Source organism: Pseudophryne corroboree (assembly GCF_028390025.1).
Source record: "Pseudophryne corroboree isolate aPseCor3 chromosome 3 unlocalized genomic scaffold, aPseCor3.hap2 SUPER_3_unloc_2, whole genome shotgun sequence".
Taxonomy (NCBI): domain Eukaryota; kingdom Metazoa; phylum Chordata; class Amphibia; order Anura; family Myobatrachidae; genus Pseudophryne; species Pseudophryne corroboree.
Window position 1 is genome coordinate 3,556,252 of NW_026967508.1, and position 8,756 is coordinate 3,565,007.

Sequence of the window (8,756 nt, forward strand, 5' to 3'; positions counted from 1 at the left end):
CTTTACCGAATTTGGTAACGGCAATCCAGCCGTAGAATGAGCCTGCTGAATCGTGTTACAGATCCAGCGAGCAATAGTCTGCTTAGAAGCAGGAGCGCCAACCTTGTTGGCCGCATACAGGACAAACAGTGCCTCTGTTTTCCTAATCCGAGCCGTCCTGGCTACTTAAATTTTTAAGGCCCTGACTACATCCAGGGACTTGGAATCCTCCAAGTCTCCCATAGCCACCGGCACCACAATAGGTTGGTTCATATGAAACGATGAAACCACCTTAGGCAAAAATTGAGGACGCGTCCTCAACTCTGCTCTATCCACATGGAAAATCACATAGGAGCTTTTGTGAGACAAAGCCGCCAATTCGGACACCCGCCTTGCAGATGCCAAGGCCAACAACATGACCACCTTCCAAGTGAGAAATTTTAATTCAACTGTTTGAAGATGCTCAAACCAGTGAGATTTTAGGAACTGTAACACCACGTTAAGGTCCCAAGGTGCCACTGGGGGCACAAAAGGAGGCTGTATGTGCAGCACTCCCTTTACAAAAGTCTGGACTTCTGGGAGAGAAGCCAATTCCTTTTGAAAGAATATAGGTGGTCATTCCGAGTTGTTCGCTCTGTATTTTTCTTCGCATAGCATTGATTTTCCGCTTATTGCGCATGTGCAATGTTCGCACTGCGACTGCGCCAAGTAAATTTGCTATGCAGTTAGGTATTTTACTCACGGCTTTTTCTTCGTTCTGGTGATCAGAATGTGATTGACAGGAAGTGGGTGTTTCTGGGCGGAAACTGGCCGTTTTATGGGTGTGTGTGAAAAAACGCGGGAGTGGCTGGAGAAACGGGGGAGTGTCTGGGCGAACACTGGGTGTGTTTGTGACGTCAAACCAGGAACGACAAGCACTGAACTGATCGCAGATGCCGCGTAAGTCTGGAGCTACTCAGAAACTGCTAAGAGGTCTAATCGCAATATTGCGATTCCGTCGGTCGCAATTTTAAGAAGCTAAGATTCACTCCCAGTAGGCGGCGACTTAGCGTGTGCAAAGCTTCTAAAAGCAGCTTGCGAGCTAACAAATCGGAATGACCACCATAGACAGGGCCGAAATCTGTACCTTAATGGAGCCTAACTTCAGGCCCATATCCACTCCTGTCTGTAGAAAGTGGAGAAAACGGCCCAAGTGGAAATCTTTCCGTAGGAGCATTCTTGGCTTCACACCAAGATACATACTTCCTCCAGATACGGTGATAATGTTTCGCCGTCACCTCCTTCCTAGCCTTTATCAGAGTAGGGATGACTTCCTCCGGAATACCTTTCCCAGCTAGGATTCGGTGTTCAACCGCCATGCCGTCAAACGTAACCGCGGTAAGTCTTGGAATATGCAGGGCCCCTACTGCAACAGGTCCTCCCTGAGAGAAAGAGGCCATGGATCTTCTGTGAGCATCTCCTGAAGATCTGAATACCAGGCCCTTCAAGGCCAATCTGGAACAATGAGTATTGTCCAAACTCTTTTTCGTCTTATGATTCTCAATATTTTTGAGATGAGAGGAAAAGGAGGGAACACATAGACTGATTGAAACACCCACTGTATCACGAAGGCGTCTACCGCAACTGCCTGAGGGTCCCTTGACCTGGCACAATACCTCCGAATCTTCTTGTTGAGGTGTGACGCCATCATGTCTATTTGAGGAAGTCCCCAAAGACTTGTTATCTCTGCAAAAACTTCTTGATGAAGTCCCCACTCTCCTGGATGGAGATCGTGTCTGCTGAGGAAGTCTGCTTCCCAGTTGTCCACTCCCGGAATGAAGACTGCTGACAGAGCGCTTATGTGATTTTCCGCCCAGCGAAGAATCCTGGTGGCTTCCACCATTGCCACTCTGCTCCTTGTCCCGCCTTGGCGGTTTACATGAGCCACGGCTGTGACGTTGTCTGATTGAATCAGAACCGGTAGGTCGCAAAGAAGATTCTCCGCTTGTCGTAGGCCGTTGTATATGGCCCTTAATTCTAGAATGTTGATGTGTAGACAAGCCTCCTGGCTCGACCATAGTCCCTGAAAATGTCTTCCTTGTGTGACTGCTCCCCATCCTTGGAGGCTCGCGTCCGTGGTCCCCAGAACCCAGTCCTGAATGCCGAACCTGCGACCCTCTAGAAGGTGAGCACTCTGCAGCCACCACAGGAGAGACACCCTGGCCCTGGGGGACAGGCTTATTTTCTGATGAATTTGAAGATGGGACCCGGACCACTTGTCCAGAAGGTCCCACTGAAATGTCCTTGCATGAAACCTGCCGAAGGGGATCGCCTCGTAGGTCACCACCATTTTCCCATTACTCGAGTGCATTGATGAACTGACACTCTGTTCGGTTTTAACAGGTCTCTGACCATGTTCTGGAGTTCCTGGGCTTTTTCCATCGTGAGAAAAACCCTCTTTTGTTCCGTGTCCAGAATCATGCCTAAGAATGATAGCTGAGTCGTTGGAATCAACTGTGACTTTGGTAGATTTAGAATCCAGCCATGCTGCTGGAGCACTCTCAGGGAGAGCGACACACTTTTCAGCAACTGATCTCTTGATCTCGCTTTTATCAGGAGATCGTCCAAGTACGGGATATTTGTGACTCCCTGCCTGCGCAGGAGCACCATCATTTCCGCCATTACTTTGGGCTTTCCACGGCCCGAGGATTTTCACCAAACTGCAACGTCTGAAACTGGTAATGACAATCCTGTACAGCGAATCTCAGGTACGCCTGATGAGGGGGATATATGGGGACATGAAGGTTTGCATCCTTTATGTCTAGTGACACCATAAAATTCCCCCCTTCCAGGCTGGAGATAACTGCCCGGAGCGATTCCATCTTGAATTTGAACTTTTGCAAGTACAGGTTTAGGGATTTTAGATTTAGAATGGGTCTGACCGAGCCATCCGGTTTCGGAACCACAAACAGGGTTGAATAGTACCCCTTCCCTTTTGAAGTATGGGAACCATGACAATCACTTGCTGTTGACACAGCTTTTGAATTGCAGCTAAAGCTATCTCCCTTTCTGTGGGAGAAGCCGGTAAAGCCGATTTGAAAAATCGGCGCGGAGGCACCTCTTCGAATTCCAGATTGTAGCCCTGGGATACAATTTCCATCGCCCAAGGATCCACGTCTGACTGAACCCAGATGTGGCTGAAGAGTCGAATACGTGCCCCCACCGGCGCGGACTCCCTCAGTGGAGCCCCAGCGTCATGCGGTGGATTTAGTAGAAGCCGGGGAGGACTTCTGCTCCTGGGAACTAGCCGTGGCAGGCATTCTTTTCCCTTTTCCCTTACCTCTGGCGAGGAAGGAAGAGCCCCGACCTCTTCTGGATTTATGCGACCGAAAGGACTGCATCTGATATTGTGGTGTTTTCTTTTGCTGTGGTGGAACATAAGGCAAAAAAGTAGATTTACCCACGGTAGCTGTGAAAACTAAGTCCGCGAGACCCTCCCCAAATAACACCTCACCCTTGTAAGGCAAAACTTCCATATGCCTCTTTGAGTCGGCATCACCCGTCCATTGGCGGGTCCACAGGGCTCGCCTAGCAGAAATCGCCATGGCGTTGGCTACTGAACCTAGTAGCCCAACGTCTCTCTGAGCTTCTCTCATATATAAGACTGCGTCTTTAATGTGACCTAAGGTCAATAAAATTGGATCCCTATCTAGGGTATCAGCTGACAAGGTATCTGTCCAAGCTGCTACCGCACTACAAACCCAAGCCGATGCTATTGTCGGTCTGAGCAAAGCACCCGTATGTGAATAAATTGATTTTAAGGTAGTTTCCGTTCTGCGATCAGCAGGATCCTTAAGGGCCGCCGTGTCTGGAGACGGCAGCGCCACCTTCTTGGACAAGCGCGGTAAAGCCTTGTTCACCCTGGGCGAGGATTCCCACCGGTACTGTCCTGTGCAGGGGAAAGATACGCCATAAGATTTCTCTTGGGAGTCTGCAGTTTTTTGTCTGGAGTTTCCCAAGCTTTTTCAAATAACGCGTTCAGCTCATGAGATGGGGGAAAGGTTACCTCAGGTTTCTTTTCCTTAAAAATGCATACCCTCGTGTCAGGGACAAAGGGTTCATCTGTGATATGTAAAACATCTTTTATTGCAATAATCATTTAATAAATACTTTTGGCCACCCTTGGGTGTAACCTCGCATCATCGTAGTAGACACTGGAGTCAGAATCCGTGTCGGTATCAGTGTCTGCTACTTGGGACAGGGGACGTTTTTGAGACCCTGAAGGGCCCTGTGACACAGTCAAAGCCATTGACTGACTCCCTGTTTTATCCCTGGACTCTGCTTTGTCCAATCTCTTATGTAATAAAGCCACATTTGCATTTAAAACATTCCACATATCCAACCAATCAGGTGTCGGCGTTGCCGACGGAGACACCACAATCATCTGCTCCACCTCCTCCTTAGATGAGCCTTCCGCGTCAGACATGCCGACACACACGTACCGACACTCCCACACACTCAGGGATATATCTATATGGAGACAGTCCAAGGCCCTTTGGAGAGAGAGAGTATGCCAGCACACACCCAGCGCCACTGGACACTGGAATAAATCCCAGTTAGTATTCAGCGCTATATATATATATATATATATATATATATATATATATATATATATATATATATATATATATATATATATATATATATATATATACACACACTCACTGCACCAATAAAATGTGCCCCCCCCCCCTCTTTTTTGCCCTCTGTAACCTTGTTCAGCAGGGGAGAGTCCGGGAAGCCAGCTTCTCTGCAGTGTGCTGTGGAGAAAATGGCGCTGGTTAGTGCTGGTGGACCAAGCCCCGCCCCCTCACGGGCTTCGGTCCCGCTCAAATTATTTATACTGGCGGGGGTTTATTAATATACTGCCTCCGCAGGATCTCCTTTATATGCCCGTGTCCCTAGAGGTTTTTATTGCTGCCCAGGGCACTCCCCCTGCACCCTTACAGTGCCCGCTGTGTGCATCTGTGTGGGTGCAATGGCGCGCAGTGTTACCGCTGCGCGTTACCTCAGTGAAGATCTGAAGTCTTCTGACGCCTGTGAAGTCTTCTTTTCTTCTTAATACTCACCCGGCTTCTATCTTCCAGCTCTGTGAGGAGGACGGCGAGGGTGAGACCTGCGTTCCGACCCTCTGGAGCTAATGGTGTCCAGTAGCCTAAGAAGCAGAGCCTATCATTTAAGTAGGTCTGCTTCTCTCCCCTCAGTCCCACGAAGCAGGGAGCATGTTGCCAGCAGTGCTCCCTGAAAATAAAATACCTACCAAAAGTCTTTTACAGAGAAACTCAGTAGAGCTCCCCTGCAGTGCACCCAGTCTCCTCTGGGCACATAATCTAACTGAGGTCTGGAGGAGGGGCATACAGGGAGGAGCCAGTGCACACCCATTCCTAAGTTCTTTATAGTGCCCATGTCTCCTGCGGAGCCCGTCTATACCCCATGGTCCTTACAGAGTCCCCAGCATCCTCTAGGACGTAAGAGAAAATATAATAAACATCTCAGAGTACACATGTAACGTGGTCATATATAAGTGACCATTATATCTTCTTTTAACCCTCTAGCTCCTCTATTCTGGCTTCACAAGATCTGTAAATTCGCCCAGTGACTGCCCAGGTGATAGTGTGTGTTTCCTTATTTCTCACTGTATGATATGATTGTTATTACTATTAACCACAGAGTATGAGGAATGATCCTCCTCCGCTGAGTGTCAGTGGGGGGTCTAGAGGAATCAGCTACATGATCTAGTACACAATATAATGATAATTCTAATGGCTACAGTACAGTCACCTGATCCCTATACACAGGTCACACCCCTGATACACACTGTTCGCTATACACAGGTCATACACCGATATCACACCCCTGATCACTATACACAGGTCACACCCCTGATACACACTGTTCGTCTATACACAGGTCACACACTGATATCACACCCCTGATACACACTGATCCCCTATACACAGGTCACACACTGATATCACACCCCTGATACACACTGATCCCCTATACACAGGTCACACACCGATATCACACCCCTGATACACACTGATCCCTATACACAGGTCACACACCGATATCACACCCCTGATACACACTGATCCCTATACACAGGTCACACTAATATCACACACCTGATACACACTGATTCCTATACACAGGTCACACATTGATATCACACCTCTGATACACACTGATCTCTATACACAGGTCACACACTGATATCACACCCCTGATACACACTGATCTCTATACGCAGGTCACACACTGATATCACACATCTGATACACACTGATCCCTATACACAGGTCACACTGATATCACACCCCTGATACACACTGATCCCTATACACAGGTCACACACTGATATCACGCCCCTGATACACACTGATCCCTATACACAGGTCACACTGATATCACACCCCTGATACACACTGATCCCTATACACAGGTCACACACTGATCCCTATACACAGGTCACACACTGATATCACACACCTGATACACACTGATCTCTATACACAGGTCACACACTGATATCACACCCCTGATACACACTGATCCCTATACACAGGTCACACACTGATATCACACCCCTGATACACACTGATCCCTATACACAGGTCACACACTGATCCCTATACACAGGTCACACACTGATATCACACCCCTGATACACACTGATCCCTACACACAGGTCACACACTGATATCACACCCCTGATACACACTGATCCCTATACACAGGTCACACACTGATATCACACCCCTGATACACACTTACATACCTCCCAACATGACCCTCTCCATGAGGGACAGAATGCTCTACTCCTGGACTTCCCTCTTAATTTATGATTGCCATCACCTGTGCTGAAACACCTTTCTCGTCCATTAACCTGTTAAAAACAGGTGATGGCAATCATAAATTAAGAGGGAAGTGCAGAAGCAGAGCATTGTGTCCCTCCTGGAGAGGGTCATGTTGGGAGGTATGCACTTATCCCTATACACAGGTCACATAATGATATCACTCATGTGTTAATAATTACCTGTAATGTGGATATCTGGGTGATGGGGTGTGTAGCAGGGTCGCAGATGGAGGTTTCTGTGTTATCTTTGCTATCCTGGAGTCTCACTAATACACTAGAGTTCGTCTATTAAAATACAAAAGCTGCTTATTCGTCGGCCATTTTCTTGAAGACCAAGCTCGCCAGAGACTCATGCACTGCCACACATAAAATGGCGCCTTTACGGAAGACAGTTCTTTTTTTTTCTCAAAATGCTATATCCCTGTCTGACTCTGAAGTATAAAGCACGTCCTGTTATGTAGGGCAGCAGGGTTCTGTCACACACTGGCTGATGTGATTTCTGATACAATGTTTCTGCTGTTGTCCAGTGTGTTTTATATATATATATATATATATATATATATATATATATATATATATATATATATATATATATGATTTCTGTGTGACCAAATGTACCATAAATAAAGTAAAAATAAACTAAACATAAATGGAAAATGTTAGATTTATTTTAATTAGGCTGTAGGGCATACTTGCCTACCTGACCCTCTCCATGAGGGAGAAAATGCTCTGTTCCTGGACTTTCCTGGTAATGTATGATTGCCATCACCTGTGGTGAGCTAGGTAATTGATAAGAAAGGTGTTTCACCACAGGTGATGGCAATCATACATTACCAGGAAAGTCCAGGAACAGAGCATTTTCTCCCTCATGGAGAGGGTGTGGTAGGCAAGTGTGCTGTAGGGATTGGACTGATTTGGAGAGACTCTAAGGGGCCCTTTTATTCCTCTATTCCCGACAACAGCAGCAACCGCCATTACCAAGCGCCAGATTGCAAAACATTCCTGAGCATGCCCCTTCCCCAGCCCCCGTTCCTGTCATCTGAAGATGGCATTAGCCCATTGTAGGCTGTAGGCTACAGGCCACAAAAGACACCGGCAGAGGGTTCCTCCGGCTCCTCACTGATAATGGCCGCTGCGCATTCGTGGTCAGCGGGACCGCGCATGCCTAGGAGCCCCACTGCCACTCTGGGCACCCTGTCCCTGCCGTTGCGCCATAATACAGGTGCCTGATGTAATCCATTGGCGTTTCTATCATGGGTGCAATGTGTGAGGCGCACATGGGCCCCTGGCAGGGGCCCACATTGCACCCATATTTTAGTACTCCCCTCTCCGGGGTCCGGTGACGGGTGCTGCATCTGCTGCTATCGCGCAAAAAATCCCTTCCAAAATGGTCGCCACACATGCGCTGTTTGAATTTTGTCTTTGGAACATGGCAGGCGCCATGTTTACGGAGACCTGCGCATGCGCAGTAGGCTCTAGCACAGTGTCAGAGCCTATGGCGCTGTGGTGAAGAGGGGGGCCATCTGGAGTCTACACCCGGGCCCCCACCTCGCTTAAGACGCCCCTGGTGTAATCGCATACTGAAATGCACTGAGTATCCGATTAGTGATCAACAGACCCCTAAATATTTTATGTGAAGTCTGTGGCCAGATTACATTTTTTATTTCAGTGTGCATTTCCACCTAAAACTGGGATACCTATGTGTAAAGGACGAGATGCAGACATTATATCAACATTGTTGGAAAGCGATATAGAACATGTCAGCAACTGCTGTGTCGGCATGTTAAATATGCAACATTCTCAGAATGCTGGAGGAGCTTGCGGTTTGGGTTAGGCAGTAGGGGGAGGATTAGAGTTAGGCAGTAGTGGGGGTGGGGGG

The 8,756-nt window shown here is 47.8% G+C and overlaps 1 protein-coding gene across 3 annotated transcripts in view; it reads right to left on the minus strand.

Annotated features, from left to right (window-relative positions):
* The window catches only part of LOC134983613 (oocyte zinc finger protein XlCOF8.4-like), a 65,379-nt gene extending 58,207 nt beyond the window's left edge, over window positions 1-7,172 (minus strand). Inside the window, exon 1 of one of the 3 annotated variants that reach the window (XM_063949290.1) lies at window positions 7,058-7,172. The gene's annotated coding sequence lies outside the window, so the exon portion shown is untranslated. Of the gene's footprint in view, window positions 1-6,799; window positions 6,870-7,057 lie in introns of those variants that run through there. The other 2 variants (XM_063949288.1, XM_063949289.1) reach the window with 2 other exon arrangements.
* Window positions 7,173-8,756: the final 1,584 nt, after the last annotated feature.